Genomic DNA, 17,431 nt, shown 5'->3' with positions numbered 1-17,431 from the left:
CTGGATATTCTTGGGCTCAGTGGGCCCGGAAGAGTGTACGAAGTGTGGGAGACTGAGTGTTTCATTGTGCGCGTACTATTGCTGCGTTTCCTCTATTCTGGCATTTTACTTAAGCATTAGTCTCCCTCTACGCGCCAAGCTCCTGGTGTGTCAGAAGGGGTAGGGCCGTGCATCATCTTGTAATCCTCTGATGAATCAAGGTAATGTAATCATGGGGGGGGAGGGGGGGGGGGGGCGTGGCTACGACTGCAATGGAGGCAGACATGTTTGGGTAGAGCTCTGCCGGAGGCTCCCCTAAGCAGGCTGCTCTCTCCAAGTACAATCGCTTCTGGAGGCTGCAACAAAGAAGAGTTCACACAGGACATTATGCTGCAATAGCGATGTAAATTCTGACTCACCTGAGCCCTGCTGCGTGGAACCCGACTGCGGAGACCAATTGCTGTGTGGTCCCGACTGGGCAGGCTCCGTCAACTCGAGTCCGTGGTCTGGCTCTGCCCACTAGGCCCAAAGTAATAGCGCATTCCCGGCGAGACGACAACCATAAACGCTGGCTGCATGTCCTGCCTCTGCCCGTAAGTGTGCTGGCTGCCTCGTGAGGAGATGTGGCTGGAGCCCCAGCTGGACTGCCCGAATGCTCCCACCTGGGTGTCACTGTCCTAACTGCGGATTGCTGCGCTGGGGGGGCGGACCGCATGAAGTGACGACACCCGGACTGCCTGTTGCCCTCGCGGCGGGGCTCCGGTGTGCGACTCCCCGCCTCTGCTGTGTGCCCGTGGATAACTGCTCCGTTGCTGGTCGAGGGGACGAAGCTATTCACCGGCCCATTGACACTCACCGCAGGAGGGGCGGCAGGACCTTACATGGCCGTGCTATTTGGACGGACATAATACTGTTGTCCGCGCAGCATGCATTTGGGGCGAGGACCTCAAACCCTCCCTCCCCCCCCGAAATGATTGCCTCCACGGGCTTTCATATGTTGGTATAGCGGATGGCGCTAGTGAATGCAACTACATACTGAAACCTATCTATGAGCCATGAATATTACACACCCTGCTAGTGCTTCTGTGGGAGCGGAGTTGTGCCGCCTGGGAATCCTATGACTTGGTCTTGCCTGCTGCGTGAGACCTGTGAGGCGGCTACTCCTTCACAGCTGTGATTGAACAGGAGCTGAGACGCGACTCTGTCATCCAGCCGGTCGTGCTCTGCGGCGGCGGGGGGGCCGCGCACTGCTGCCCCGGCGCTTGTGCGGACCGACTACCTGGTTTGCTTCAGGAGGCACGCTCATCGATGCCCACTGCGGGATGCAACACCAACCCGGACCACGCGGGATCTCCTACTGAAGTGAACTGAAGCCCTACTGTCTCCTGAGGCCTGGACGGCTGGGATAGGCGGCTGGCGGCCGGATTGCGGAGGGGCCACGAGTGAGTGGTGGGCTGGGCCCCACAAACTCAGTTGCGAGCCATAGAGCGTTGGCCAACTGCAACCTACAGTTACCGAGCCTCACAGCACTACTTCTGCCCTAGAGATTTTGTGCCATACACCTGCTGGACGTGGTGCACGGTGGATAAACGCGTCCTGTGTCTGATGTTGGGCGGCACCCGGGCCCATACTGGGACGAGGGGAGCGCAGAACCTACCACCGCCGTCCAGGTCTAAACTGGAAAAGATGGCGAAGCAGGGACTCGCGGATCAGACTGCAAACAAGCTAGACGCAGTGCTTGCTGCCATGGAGCGGCTGGAGAAAGCACTCAACCAGACCCGCACCTCCCTGGAATCCAAAATTGAAAAGGTAGCCATTGACCTTACCCACCTGCACGCTGATCGGAAACTAACAGATCTCACTACTGCTTTGAAGTCTACGCTTGCTGACATCAAACCGCAGGTGACACAAACAGATAGGCACATACAAGATTTGCTGAACCGTGAGGAGTTCCTAGAAGAAAGAACTGAGGATGCCGAGTGGCGGGCACGACGCAATAAAGTGCGCATAATAGGCATACCGGAACGGTGGGAAGGGAGAGCGCCCGCCCTACACATGGAAAAATGGCTCAGATCTATTGCGGGAGGGATCCCTTTCATCACACTTTGTCAGAGCGTGCGCACAGGGTTCCGACGAGGGCCCCCCCCCCCCCCTCCGGGATCAAACCCACGGCCCATGCTCCTTCAGATCCTCAACTACCGGGACCGAGATTCAATACTGCAGGAAACCAGGAAACTCCAAGATGTTCAAATCGACAATCACAAAATCATGTTTTTTCCGGACTATACTATCCAGGTACGCCGCCAGAGGTTTTCGTTCATGGAGGTGAAGAGGCGTCTTCGGCAACACGACCTGAAATATTCTTTGCTGTTTCCGGCCCGTCTACGAGTGGGTGCCAACGAGAAGACACACTTTTTCAACATATCAGAGGAGGTGGAGGACTGGCTGGACCCTTCACTAATGCGGAGCCCTGAGACCGTGCCGCAACACTTCAGAAGCTGAAAGGCCCCATTAGCCGCCGGCGGAGGAAGCATAGGTTCACAAGTACAAGAACACCGCCCTCGCCAACTATAGTCCCACACTCAGAAATGATTTTCAGCGGGCAGTGGGATGCCCTGCAGGCGGTAGCAGAAATCAGCGGCTCACTGAGGATGCGTCTAATTCGAGCCAACGAGATCTGTCCAGTGATGACGAACGGATATATGGCCTACAGAACTCACAGGACTCGACTGAACAGCCAGATGTCACCCCGCAGACGGCGGACTTAATAGCATAAACACCACTGGCTCCTATCTTTGCATGGACTACGAATTGAGGTATTGGGGTGTGTATGCAGGGTGCGCCGTCATTGCCTAACTGGGCATCCATGGTGGACGTTGCTATGTCTGCAGTGTATTTACTCACAGCTGGGATTGGTATCATACTACATGTGGGGCGGTGGATTTTTGCTGTGCGAGTTGTTGCTATTGTGAGGATATTAATGTACACCACTCATTTGATAAATTCTTCTAGATTAATATACGCAGCCAGCCACACTTCTACTGTATTTTGCCTGATAATGGGGAGTCTCCGAGCTGTTAGATACGCGGACTGTTAGATAACGAATAGCAGTTCAAAGTACACCCCTCCGGATTGTTTTGACGGTTGTCTCCATATGGGAGTTTGGACGATTGCTGGTTGCATTTTCACCCTTTTGGTATTGAATAGGATTAGGTTTTTGGTTTTGTTATGAGATATCATCCATTATGTGTGGGCTCCTGCACTGGAATGTGTCACAAGTCATCGTGCTGGAGATGCTGTGGGAACACCCTCGGCCAAGAATTCCGACTTGGCGGCTCCAACCCGATTTACTGCTAGACTCACCCTTTCGTACACTACTAGCCGCCAACATCACCTAATACTTTGAGGACAATACCGGCACAGCTACAACACCTCAGGTAGAGTGGGATGCATTCAAGGTGGTGATCAGGGGCGACTGTCTTGGTGCACAGGCGGGCATGCGGCGACAATTGGAGGCAGACCTTACACGCCTTGAAACTGACATGCTCTAAAGCGAGGGAGATGTGATGGGGGAGAGAGTGGAACTTTGGAGCGTGTTAGGGAAAAGCACGCTAGATTGCTTGATCGTCTCCGTAATCTCAATTATGCAGCACACTCTGCGAGCACCCATCATACGTGGGACAAACCTGGCAGGCTGCTGTCGTGGTTGATACGACTGGACATAGCTACAGTACCCGTGACAACAATACACAATGCGCAAGGAATCATGGTGTATACCCAAAGCAATATACACCACACTTTTGTGGTGCACTATTCCACGGTATACAAATCTTGTTTGACAGCTACGGAAGCTGATGTACAAGACTTCCTTTCTACCCTAATATTGCCACAATTAACGGAGCATCAACAGGAGGAACTGGGTGCTCCCCTGCTTTCGGAGGAACTGAGAGATAGTATTTATTCACTTTCGAATGGTAAAACGCCGGGCCCAGATGGCCTGCAGGCTGAATTTTACAAGGCATATTCAGATATACTGGTGCCGGAACTGTTGCGGGTATATGAGGCGGCTCTAGAATATTCAACACGCAGAGACAGAATGAGGCTACGTTAGTTTCTCTTTTGAAGCCAGGCAGAAATCCCGATCTCCTAGGCTCTTATGGCCCGCTGGCTCTGTTGAACAGACTATAAAATCCTTGCCTCCACACTGGCCAGGCGTATCTCCCCATTTGTGCCGTCTCTAGTACATGCTGATCAAAATGGCTTTGTTCTCACCAGAAGTACCTCCCTAAACATTTGCAGGTTATTTAGAATTCAGAAATATGCAGTAGAGAACTGGCCCCGCTCTGGTTGTCTGGTACTGGACCTGGAGAAGGCCTTCGACTCGCTGGAGTGGCCCTATCTTGCAGCGGTTTTGCGTAAATATGAGCTGGGTGATGGATACTTGCAGATGGTGCAACTGCTGTATCAACGCCCCACAGTACGCGCTCGTACGGGCAAACTTTTGTTTGACACAATCAGGGTACGGAAGGGAACCAGGCAGGGATGCCCTCTGCCCTGCAGCTCTTTTCTTTAGCTATGGAGCCTCTGGCAGCGCTCCCCCGGGAGGATGGTGAAGATTGGGGCATCCCCTTGAGGGATGGACTTCATGTAGTGTCCTTATATGCGGATGACTTGTTATTGTACGTAAGGGACCTACATGCAATATCGCCGACGATACCAGCACTGTTCCGTAGCTTTGAAGCGGTATCGGGCCTCAGGGTAAACTGGGCTAAGTCAGGTGCCTATTCTTTTTGTGGGGATGTGGCCGTGACGGATGGAGTAGTTTCTTTTCTGTAACTCCAGTTCTGTAGTAGGGGTATCTCTGTTATAGTCATAATCTAGTGAATAGTCCCGCCCATGTGCGCGGACCCCGGAGCAATAAAAAATAATCTCTAAAAGGTGACAAATCATGCAGACCTGCATACACCTTTAAGAGAGAATTTAATTTAAAGACAGATAATGCAGCCTATACCCACAGGCTACACTGTCCAGTACTTCAACTAGAATTCCACCAAAATCCACAAACAGCACTGCCTGTCCAGTTTTTCTCCACATAGGAAAAAACCCTGCCTCTACCAGCAAAAGCCTCTGGAATGATAGAGAGGAAGGAGTGGACAGACAAGCCCCATAGGCTGCCATTATGTGGCTTGGAACAGGATACTGTGCCTTTAAGAAAACTTTCCAGTTTTCCACAACTTTCCCCAGTATCCCAGAATGCCCAGCAGGTCCCATTTACTTTCAGTTCTTTTTGAAGGCGTAGCACGCCAGACCTGTAGCATTCCACATATGAATAAGTATCTCTCCACCGGGGAGGAGGGCGGGCGCTTATGACTATAACAGAGATACCCCTACTACAGAACTGGAGTTACAGAAAAGAAACTACTCCTTCTGTAGTAGGGGATCTCTGTGTATAGTCATAATCTAGTGAATAGAATGGCAAGCCCATCCCCACACAACAAAAGCGGTGGAGAACACATAAGACACTACCACTACTGTGCGAACAAATTTCGCAGCGAAGCCTGCCCAACCTGAGCATCTGCCCTGGCATCCGTGTCCAGACAGTAATGCGCAGCAAAGGTATGGACCGACTTCCAAGTGGCCGCCTTACAGATTTCCGCAATCGGAACATTACGCAGCAAAGCCGTCGTGGCAGCTTTGCCCCTGGTGGAATGAGCCTTAGGTTTACCCCCTAAGGTCTTATTAGCCTTTTGATAACACAACTGTATGCAGGACACAATCCACCGAGAGATGGACTGCTTAGAGGTCGCAAGATCAGTCCTGACTGAGCCATAATTAACAAACAATTGGTCAGACCTTCGAATATCCTTGGTCTTATCCAGATAAAATTTCAACACCCTTCGGACATCCAGGGAATGGAGAGCCCTTTCCGCTGGTGAAGAGGGATTCTGAAAGAACGTAGGTAAAGTTATGGTCTGATTGACATGAAAGTCAGAGATAACCTTAGGAAGGAACTTAGGGTGAGTACGCATCACAACCTTAGCAGCATGAAATACAGTATAAGGTTCTTGACAACATAATGCCTGAAGTTCACTCACCCTGCGGGCCGATGTAATGGCCACTAGGAACGCCGCCTTCCAGGATAGGTGCTGCAATGAAGCCTTGTGAATAGGTTCAAAAGGCTCTCTCATCAGTCTGGACAGCACCACATTCAAGTCCCAAGAAGGCGAGGGAAGTCTGACAGGAGGGAACACCTTCTTCAAGCCTTCCAAAAAATCCTTGACCACAGGAATCTGAAAGAAGGACGTCTGTGAAGGGCACTTCCTGTAAGCAGTCAAAGCAGCCAGATGAACCTTAATGGAATGGAAATTAAGGCCAGACTGCGCCAGATGCAAAAGGTATGGAAGGATGACATCTTCCTTACATGTTGTCGGATCAAAGTTCTTGGACTTACACCAGATACAGAACCTCTTCCACTTGTAAGCATAGGATGTCCTAGTGGAAGGTCGCTTAGACTCCTTCAGAATGTCCATACAATCGTCTGGTAGATTCAGATGACCATATTGCATTATTTCAGGAGCCATGCCGCCAAACTCAAAGACGAGAGGTTGGGGTGCACCATCCGCCCCCCGAACTTCGTGAGAAGGTCCGGCCTGCACGGCAACCGCATGTGAGGAAGGAGAGACCGGTGAAGAAGGTCCGTGAACCACCACTGCCTGGGCCACTCCGGGGCGATCAGGATCATCCGCGCCCTGGACTGGGACAGCTTGATGAGCACCGCCGGAATCAGGGGAATGGGTGGAAAAGCGTACAGAAAGCTGTTCGACCAATCGATCCATAGCGCATTCCCCAGCGTCCCCCGCTGGTAGTACCTGGATGCGAAGTCTCGGCATTTGCTGTTTTCGGCGGTGGCGAACAGATCTACGTCTGGAGTCCCCCACCTTGCGAAGACTTCTCCTAGTACTTCGCCGTTTATGACCCATTCGTGGTTTTCCTGAATCAGCCTGCTCAAGGCGTCCGCCTGAGCATTCTGCACCCCTGGCAGATGCGTGGCCGTAATCGTCAGTCCTCGGGCCAGCAGCCAGCGCCAGATCGCCTGCGCCTCCTGCGACAGAGTGCGCGATCTCGACCCCCCCTGCTTGTTGAGGTAATACATCGTGGTTGTATTGTCCGTCTGTATCAGCAGCGAGTTGGTCTGGAACGACGGAAGGAAAGCCTTCAGTGCCAGGAAGACAGCTCTGAGTTCCAGGAAATTGATGTGGTACGTCGATTCCAAAGGAGACCACTTCCCTTGAATCTGCAGGTCCCCGGAATGCGCACCCCAGCCCTGGAGAGAAGCATCCGTCACCACATTAGTCGTGGGAATGTCCTTGTGGAAGGGAACCCCCTGGAGGAGGTTTTCCGCCAAACACCACCACTTCAGAGACTGACGAGCATGTAGAGACAGTCGGATCTTGTCGTCCCAAGAGCCTGTCTTCTGATCCCACTGATCCTCCAAGCACTCCTGCAGTGGTCGCATCTGTAGACGTGCGTGCGGAGTGAGGAAGATACAGGAGGCCATCGATCCCAGTAGAGACGACACCTTCCTCACAGTCGTCGATGGAGCAGTCCTGAGGTCCTGAGCCTTCCGAAGGAGTGATAACCGTCTCTCCTCCGAAGGAGACACGCTTGCTGACCGCGTATCTATGGAGGCCCCCAGGTACTGTATGCACTGTACCGGAGATGGGACCGATTTGGACATGTTGACGTGTAACCCCAGCTTGTACAAGAGCTCGCACGTCCAACGGAAGTGTTCTTGCGCTTCCTCGAAGGATGACGCCTTGATCAGCCAATCGTCCAGATACGGGTAGACAAACACCTTGTTCCTCCGCAGGTGTGCCGCCACCACCGCCATGCACTTCGAAAAAGTCCTGGGAGCAGACTTTAGCCCGAATGGCAGTACTGTGTATTGATAGTGATTGGCGCCGACTTGGAATCGCAGGAACTTCCTGTGCTTCTGTGCTATGGGCACATGGAAGTACGCATCCTGTAGATCTATGGCACAGAGCCAGTCTCCCCGTTGCAGCTGAGGGTAAATCTGGTGCAACGATAGCATGCGAAACTTCTCTCTGCGAATCCACTTGTTTGCTTGTCGCAAATCCAGAATGGGCCTGAACTCGTTCTTGTCCTTCTTGCGAACGAGGAAGAACCGAGAGTACAGACCTCTTCCCCTTTGAGACAAAGGTACTTCTTCTACCGCCTTTTTTCTCTCAACAAGATGTCTGCCTCCGCCTGGAGCTCCCTCAGCTGGAAGCGAGAGCTGACCGGCGGAATCGCTGGAGGCGGGCTGATGAACCGAAGACTGTATCCATTGCAAACAATATTCAGCACCCACTTGTCCTGAGTAATTTTTCTCCACTCTGCCGGAAAAAATCGAATGCTTCCCCCCACTGGAGTGGGTAACGGTTGAGGGGGAAGTAACAGCTCAGGGCCGAGACCCGGCCGGGCCCTTGTTTGTGGTAGTAGCCTGCTGGCCACCTCTACCCCTCTGGCGCTTCTGGAAGGGCTTGCGGAACTGCTGCTGTTGTGGCTGCTGCTGTCCCGAGCCCTGCCCACGCCCTCGGCCCGACGACCCGAACCTCCTCTGGAACGGTCGTTTCTTTTTCTCGGCCTTCTCTAACCCGACACGCCGTCAGGGTCTCCGCTTCAGCCTTCATGCGGGCCATTTCATCGTCCGCATGCTTCCCGAACAGGGTCTCCCCCGAGAAGGGCAGGTTGGCCACTCTCTGCTGCGCCTCCGGCTTGAGGGACGTCAGGCGCAACCAGGAATGGCGCCGCTGGTGGACGCCATGACAGTAGGTGTGGGCGGCCAATAGCGATATATCCGCTGCTGCGCTGATCGTTTGGTTAGAAACCAGCATGCCTTCGCGCACCGTCTCCAAGAAGTCCTCCTTCTTGTCTCGTGGCAGGAGGTCCGCATATTGCTGCAGGGATTCCCACAGGGCCCAGTCGTAACGGCCCAACAACGCCCCTGCACTCGCCGCCTTCATCGTGGTGGCGGCGGCGGTACCACACACCTTCCTGCCCGCAGAGTCCAGCCAGCGGCTTTCCTTGTCCGGTGGCACCGTGGAGGCCGGGGCGGTCGCATGTTTTCTCGCCGCCGTCACGATAACCGAATCCGGCTTCGGGTCCCCTCTCAAGAATGACGGATCCGACTCCGGGCCCTATATTTCTTCATGAGCCTGGACGGAGCGGCCTTCGCTGTTGCGGGAGTGAGGAACAGTTCCAAGGCTGGTTCCACCAGTCCAGGCACGAGAGGCAGGAGGGGGCGAGACAAGTGTCTTTTATGAAGCGTCTCAAATATCACGGACGTCGTGGGTGTTGGAACCGTCACCGTGATATTCAGCTTCGCAGCCCCTCGCAACAGTACCTCCTGGAACGAGACCAAGTCGTCCACCGGCGACACCCTAGTCCCCGGGGAGTCCGACAGCGTCGGGGAAAGGTCCCTGTCCGAGGAGCGCGACCTGGACCTATACCTTCTGCGGCGTCGTCTAGATTCTGACGAGGATCGCCCTCGGCTCCGCGATCGTCGCCTCCTGTGAGAGCGGGAGCGCGACCTCTTAGGCTTAGGCCTGTCCGCCGGTCTCGCTGGTCCAGGCGACCGTGGGCGTCGTGGCTTCGGGGTCCCCTGCGGCGGAGTCGGGTACCGTGGAAGGGAAACCGACCTCGGGGGGACCGGCGGCGGTCCCGCAGGAGTGCTTGGCAGCAACAGAGGCTGGGGTGGCGGAGACAGAGTCCGCGGCCGCGGAGGAGGCGGTGGAGGAGGTGGAGACGGTGGTGGAGGAGGTGGCGGTGGTGGAGGAGGCGGTGGCAGAGGTGGGAGAGGAGGAGGCGACAGAGACCTCCGAGGCGGGGTATACACCACTGAGTACACCGATCCCGGCGACTCTCTTCCTCGACGTCGACCTGTGCCTCGACGTCGACCTTTGCCTCGACGGCGATCTTCTCGGCGTCGATCTCTTCCTCGGCGTCGACTTTTGTCTCGACGGCGATCTTCGCCTCGACGGCGACCTTCGCCTCGACGGCGACCTCCGCCTCGACGGCGACCTCCGCCTCGACGGCGACCTCCGCCTCGACGGCGACCTCCGCCTCGACGGCGACCTCCGCCTCGACGGCGACCTCCGCCTCGACGGCGACCTCCGCCTCGACGGCGACCTTCGCCTCGACGGCGATCTCCGCCTCGACGGCGATCTCCGCCTCGACGGCGATCTCCGCCTCGACGGCGATCTCCTTCTTGTCATCGACGGCGAGCTGCGATCCCTTGACGCCGACGCCGGGTCTTCTCTCGACGTCGACCGCTGGACGCAGCCGAAGACGGCGTCGTCGCCGACGCCGCCGATGTAGTCGACGGCGGCCTATTCAGGTCCCTCGACGGCGATCGTCGACGCCGCTTCTCCCCAGAGCCCTGGGGAGACGGCGAACAGACGGTGGTCATCCTCCTCGACGTCGCCGCCCTCGACGTCGACGGGGAGCGGGAGCGCTTACTGGTCTTCCTGCCCCTGGGGAGCCCCCCAGAGGCCTCAGTATGGGCCAAATCAGCCCCTCCAGACCCACCTGGTGCCTTCAGTCTTCGCTCCTCCAGACCTTGAAGCCTGCTCTTCATCCTGTCCCTCAGGGTTCTGGCTGAAAACGAGTGGCAGATGGTACAGCTTTCAGGCACGTGGGACTGGGGAAGGCAAGCTATGCACACCTCGTGTGGGTCAGTTTTAGCCTTCTTTCGACCACATTCCGGGCACTTGTCGAACAAGCCAGGCATGTTGACAGTACCAGCTACTAAACACAAGAAAAAGTGACAAAAATTGCCAAAATCTCAATGAAAACCTTGAAAAAGGTAGAGCTCAATGCTCCAGGGTCCTGCTAGCAGGAGCCGGAAAAAAGAACTGAAAGTAAATGGGACCTGCTGGGCATTCTGGGATACTGGGGAAAGTTCTGGAAAACTGGAAAGTTTTCTTAAAGGCACAGTATCCTGTTCCAAGCCACATAATGGCAGCCTATGGGGCTTGTCTGTCCACTCCTTCCTCTCTATCATTCCAGAGGCTTTTGCTGGTAGAGGCAGGGTTTTTTCCTATGTGGAGAAAAACTGGACAGGCAGTGCTGTTTGTGGATTTTGGTGGAATTCTAGTTGAAGTACTGGACAGTGTAGCCTGTGGGTATAGGCTGCATTATCTGTCTTTAAATTAAATTCTCTCTTAAAGGTGTATGCACGTCTGCATGATTTGTCACCTTTTAGAGATTATTTTTTATTGCTCCGGGGTCCGCGCACATGGGCGGGCTATTCACTAGATTATGACTATACACAGAGATCCCCTACTACAGAAATCATGTTCAACGGGATTGCGCTTGACTGGTATCCGACCACGTTCAGATACCTCGGTATATACATCTACAGGTCCCCAATGGACATACTGGAGGGTAATCTGGTTCGCGCTATCTCCTCCATAAGATCACAGATACAATTCTGGAAGACCCTGCCACTCAACGTGATGGGCCGTATCACCTTAGCCAAGATGATAGAATTGCCCAGGCTTTTATATTATTTTGCAAACCTTCCGGTGTATGTCCCAGGGAGGCTGTTTAGGGAATTAGAGGGGTTAATCAGAGGCCTAGTTTGGAATGCAGGGCGACCCAGGATAGCGTTACAGAAGTTATATGCACCCCTGGAAAGTGGGGGCTTAGCAGTTCCCCATCTGGAAATATATTATTTAGCTGCCGAGTTGCAATGGGTTGCAAAATGGCTATGTGGCAAAATTTTGACGGACACGGCGACCGAGACAACGGTCTGGATGCAGGCTCATATATACGGACGGTTTCATCTGCTGGGAAAAGTTCCTCGCCTGACGCAGCTATATGTGGAGTTAGCACACAGATGTTACAAGAGAAGCCTCCACCTCACAAAAGTCATGATCCCATATGCTCCGACGTTGCCTCTCGTCGGGACGCCCAGAGGTAGAGACCCTATAACAGACACGATGATGATGACCAGGACTGCAGCGGGAGTAGACACATTAGGAGACTTGTACATAGATAGCACCTTGTTACCTTTTGAGGCAGCGGATATCGGACTGCCAGTGGGCCAATTCCTTCTACAGGCAGCCATTATACGTACACTTACGCTAGCATGGGGAGACATAACCGATGAGCCACCGGCACATCAGTTATTGCAATATCTACACGTAATGGGGGAGGGATCGCATGGGATACACTGGCTGGTTCAAGCCCTGCTTGTCCATATATTAAAACCACTGCAGTTAATATGGCACTTTAAAGTTTAGTGTATATACACTGCATATAATTGTATGATAACTACCACCCAGCCTTATGCTTGATTCCGGACTGTGCCTCGGCATTTCTTCTTCGGCCTGAGTCCTGATTGTATCTCGGAATTTCTACCGTTCAACCATGCGCCCACCTTACCCCACAACACAGACCCTTTTCCCCCCCGACACTTACTTCCTCCATATCCGTCATCTCCAATCCAGTGGTCACTCTCCCCTCTACTACCACTGCACACTCCCCCTCCGATGTCCCACATCCACAGACACAACCGGTCTCCTCCGATTACCTCACTGACAACCCAGTGACATCCCCATGGCCAACGTCATCACCAATCCTATAAACTCATTTCCCCCCCCTATTATCACTACACGCTCCCCCTCCGCCGTCGCACACCCACATACACAACCTGCCTCCACCGCTAATCTCATTGACATTCCCCGGAACTCTGACTTCTTGCCTAGAATTTCTCTCCCTCCTCACTTGGACAGTAGAGCCTCTACTCCTCCTTTGAACTCCTTGAATGGGAGCATTACTAATTCGGCTCCCCGCATCCAACCTCTCCCCTCTCCTAACCCCACTGATTCCGTCCAATCCTCGACCCCTGTTCACTCTCTCTCCAAAAGACCCAAGTTATTCTCGGCCCCTGCCTAAAACCTTAAACTTTTCAGCTCAATAGCACAGCAACTGAACAGAATGGAGCTGAAAATTAACTTCCTTGCTGCCGATTTCCTATACTTACAACAAGATCTTCTTAACAGGACCAAGCCGCCGTGCTCCCTCTCCCCGGGTAGATTTCCTCCCACCCCACTCAATACCGCTCCCCTGGCCCCAGAGTGTACCCCTCGTCCCTCCAGTCCGTCAGCGAGTCAGGCACTTCGACCCAACCGGGATCGCCAACCCTTTTCGATACCGAAACCTGATGAGATCAAGGACTCTTACCTCGCTTTGAGCCAGAAGTCAGCCACTTTCCCCATCCCCGTTATCGGCACTAACAGAATCCCTAAAAATGTCCACTCGCCTAGACCTCCTGCTCAATACTCCTCTATCCACCTTACTTCCCCAGTCATCGAGGCTCCCTGTCCTCTCTCTTGCATGCTCCTCAACTGCAGATCAGCAGTACAACACGCCACAGACATTGCTGAAGCTCTACTCGCTGAAGAGATCGACATCGCTTTCCTCACTGAATACTGGCTCAATGTCCACTCCACCCCCATTCTTGACATTCTCGCCCCCCCCAGGGTACACCATCATCAGACAAGACAGACCGATCAAAACGGGGGGGGGGGGACTAGCCATCATCCACAAAGCAGGAATACAGATTACCAAACTTAAACCTGCAGAATACCTTTCGTTTGAATACCGTAGTGTCGAACTCGCTGCCAAGGGCACTTCACCCATCAAATTCCACACCATCTACCATCCTCCTGGAGAGCGTACCCTTTTCCCCGAAGAACTAACAGACCTAATATCATGGTTCTCTCCATGACAGACACTAAAGACGTGTTCCTGGGGGACCTCAATATCCACTGGAACGACCCAGAAGACTCCACTACCCAGAACCTGTCCAACCTACTTGAAATATATAACCTCAAACAACTCTGCAACAAACCAACTCACATCAAAGGTGCAACACTGGATGCGATCATTACCAACAATGATCTGGTCTCTCAGAGCGATTTCTCCCATTGACTGGTCCGACCACCACCTCATTCTGTTCAAGATTGATGCACTTGTCTTCCACCAACCTATTCGTGATGACAAACCTAAACACTGGACCAGAAATATCAAAGCAATCCCTTTATCCAAACTTGAATCCGGGATTCATGCCCATCTTCAACTCCAACCCTCATCATTGACAGCCGATGACCTAACTACACACTTTAACTCAAAAATGACAGAGGTTCTAGACCAAGTAGCTCCTCTCAAACAATTGAGGCGAACCAAATCTAAACCCTGGTTTAACGTGGATCTGAATGAGGAAAGGCGTCACCTCAGACAAACGGAAAGGTCTTGGAGACTAAACCCCTCGACCTTATACCTAGCGCAACTTAGATCAGCTCGGCAAGCATACAAAAAACAAATTCAGTGAAAAGGCGTCTTTCTTCCGCAGCCAACTAGATCTGCCAAAAAACAGACCGAGAGAACTCTTCAACATTGTCAAAAGCCAAACTAACTGCACTCCCTCTCAAGAAATCAAAGCCACCAATGAGCGTTGTGAAGAAATTGCCACCTTCACTAATAAAGTCTCGAAAATTGATCAATCCTTCATCCAAACCTCTAACCCTCCTTCCCTCTTAACCTGCCCCACTCTAACCACCCCTGATCATTCAGAAAGAGTTCTTACCAAGGACAATCAGGTCTGCCTCCAGCTAAAAAACAATGCGCATTGGTCCGACTTTGAGCTAATGTCGGAAAATGAGGTTCTCAGTATAATTTCTAACCTAAAACCTTCCTCCCACACTATGGACCTCATCCCATCCACATTCATAAAAGAACTTAACCACACCTTTTCCCCTTCCTGGACAAAAATCATCAACGCCTCTCTCACCTCAGTCTGTGTCCCAGACTCCCTTCAACTTGGACAAATCACACCCATTCTCAAAAAAACAGGGGCGGACCCTAATGATCTCAACAACCTCACACTTATCTCCAACCTCCCATTCCTTGCAAAAACATTGGAGAAACGCGTTCTCCACCAACTCAACAAACACATTGATGCGTTCAACCTCCTCGACACCTTTCGATCAGGATTCAGGAAAGGCTGTAGCACAGAAACAGCTATGCTCAACGTCTCTGACGATATTCACTAGGCTTTAGATGAAGGTGATGCCTGCCTACTCATCCTTATTGACCTATCTGCGGCATTCGACAGTAAATCATCCAGCGCTTCTGGAGACCTTGACAAAACGCTCTGGCATCAATGGCACAGTACTAAAATGGTTCACCTCTTTCCTTCAACACCGCTCGCAACAAATTAAAATCAACTCCTGTCTCTCGAAGCCAACAAAAGTCACACTTGGGGTCCCGCAAGGCTCGATCCTCTCCCCGGCACTCTTAAATCTTTTCATGGAGCCCCTCACAATCATCTTGAAAAAAACTGGAGTGAATTACCACCTTTACGCTGATGACACCCAAATCTATTTCAAAATCAAGTCTCCCAGCGACATCCAACACCTCAATGCCACTCTAACCGAGATCCAAACTTGGTTCAACGCTAATCACTTAAAGCTCAACTCAGATAAAACAGAACTAATCCTATTCTCTCCAAAAAGCAACCATCGTCCAATCCAAGAGTGGCTCAAGAATCTGGTCGCCCTAAACTGCCCCATCGTCCTATCCGACTCAGTTAAGTCTCTAGGCATCACCCTTGACAAGAACTTATCTTTGAAGGCCCACATCAAAAACTCTGCAAAAAGTGCCCTTCTCTCTCTAAAACACCTCAAGAAATTGAAACCTTTTCTTCCCCATGATGGCCTCAAGACAGTAGTCCAATCCCTAGTTCTCTCTAAAATCTACTACGGGAATGCCATCCTAACCGGGACTCCAAAAGCTCACCTAGCCCCTCTAAGGGCAGTGTTGAACATGGCAGCTCGGCTCGTATCTGGAGTAAAAAGATTTGATCACATCACTCCAGCTCTCAACTCCATCAACTGGCTTCCCATGGAAGGGAGGTGTATTTACAAACTGGCCTGCATCACACACAAAACCCTTCACTCTCCGGCCCCTAACTACCTGAACAACAAACTGGAAAGAGCAGGTCAATCCAGAACGCTGAGAAGCTCCAACTCACTCCTTATTCCTCCGAAACTGAAAAGAAAACCACACAAAACCGATCGTTCTCTGGCAACGCTCCCAGGATGTGGAACGCTCTCCCTAGAGTCCTCCGATGCAACTCCTCCTTCTCCTGTTTCAAAAGAGACCTGAAAATGCATCTCCTTAACAAATATTGAACAGTTTATTAACGCAAAATATATACAATTCAAGAAAATATTTTCATTAAACTATTTACATAAAGTAACACTCATGAACACTAGTCCATATGTCTTGTATTTCAAGGCGGGAGTGTCTATTTCACCTCCTTAGTGTTTTCTTCCTTGCCAATGGGACAGGATTATGGGTCCTATAGTTTTATTAGTGAGGGGAACATAAAAGTATGTAAAATTAGGTATGTAGAGAAAATTATTATTCGTCAAAAAGCATGTTCTATTAGAATGACAAGAGACACAAAGGATGTTGCCTCCTTAGTAGGCACTATAGGGTCCTTAGATCTTGATGATCTATAGCATCATTTTTTGATTTGTGCAGACATGATACATCAGTAGTACTGCTTTTTATGTTTTAAGATAGCCTCTCCAGGCAGTGTTCTCCACCTTGGGGGTCCCTCACATGGAACTGATCGTGGTTGACTTGGATTTCATAGTTGAGGACAGTCTGATATGTCTTCAGCGTGTAGACCCATCTTTGTTCACATTTCCAAGCGTTTGTCATATTTGTACTTGCTATTATTTTTTTCTCATCACTGAACACCTGAGATGGTTTTCATTGTGACCTCTACACACAAAATCTGCAGTCATTTTCATGTAACTGCGTTGACATCTGATATTACTGCAATTTTCAATACTCCTGAGTTTAATTTTTCTTGTGGTTATACCCACAGATTTGTACCCACAGGGACATGTAATTGGGTAAATAATATTGACTGAGTTACAATTGGCACAGTACAATACAATTTAACGGCAGGAGAAAGAAAAGTGGAAATGTTGGGCATTATGATCTGTTCATCGTATCTGAGAACACTGGGATTCCTTAAACTAGACAATAGGAAAAACATCAGGATAGAGTGTCAGCACTTTCTGCAAACAAATGGGGGGGGGGGGGGGGGGGAAAGGAAGTGCCATAAGCATGAAACCTTTTCTCAAGAAGAGGTCTGAGAGAAAACAGTCAAATGCGGGAAAAGTCTTGGTTGAGCTGGGAACTATACGAGTGGTGGTCACATGGCACATCCTCCACACAAGGGACATTGCTAGAAGGAAAGCAGTTTTAATTTTCCCAGATTTAATATACGTATTTAGGTATGTACGCATGTCTGTATATAATATTTCGGCAGTGTGAACCTATCCAAAAGGCAGCAAAGCGCTGC

The 17,431-nt window shown here is 51.6% G+C and overlaps 1 protein-coding gene across 1 annotated transcript in view; it reads right to left on the bottom strand.

Annotated features, from left to right (window-relative positions):
• Nucleotides 1-17,431, bottom strand: part of RNF17 (ring finger protein 17) — a 2,644,767-nt gene that overhangs the window by 2,485,114 nt on the left and 142,222 nt on the right. The gene's annotated exons all lie outside the window — the stretch shown is intronic.

The sequence above is a fragment of the Triturus cristatus genome, chromosome 8 (assembly GCF_964204655.1).
Source record: "Triturus cristatus chromosome 8, aTriCri1.1, whole genome shotgun sequence".
Lineage (NCBI taxonomy): Eukaryota > Metazoa > Chordata > Amphibia > Caudata > Salamandridae > Triturus > Triturus cristatus.
This window is presented reverse-complemented; position numbering and strand designations above follow the sequence as displayed.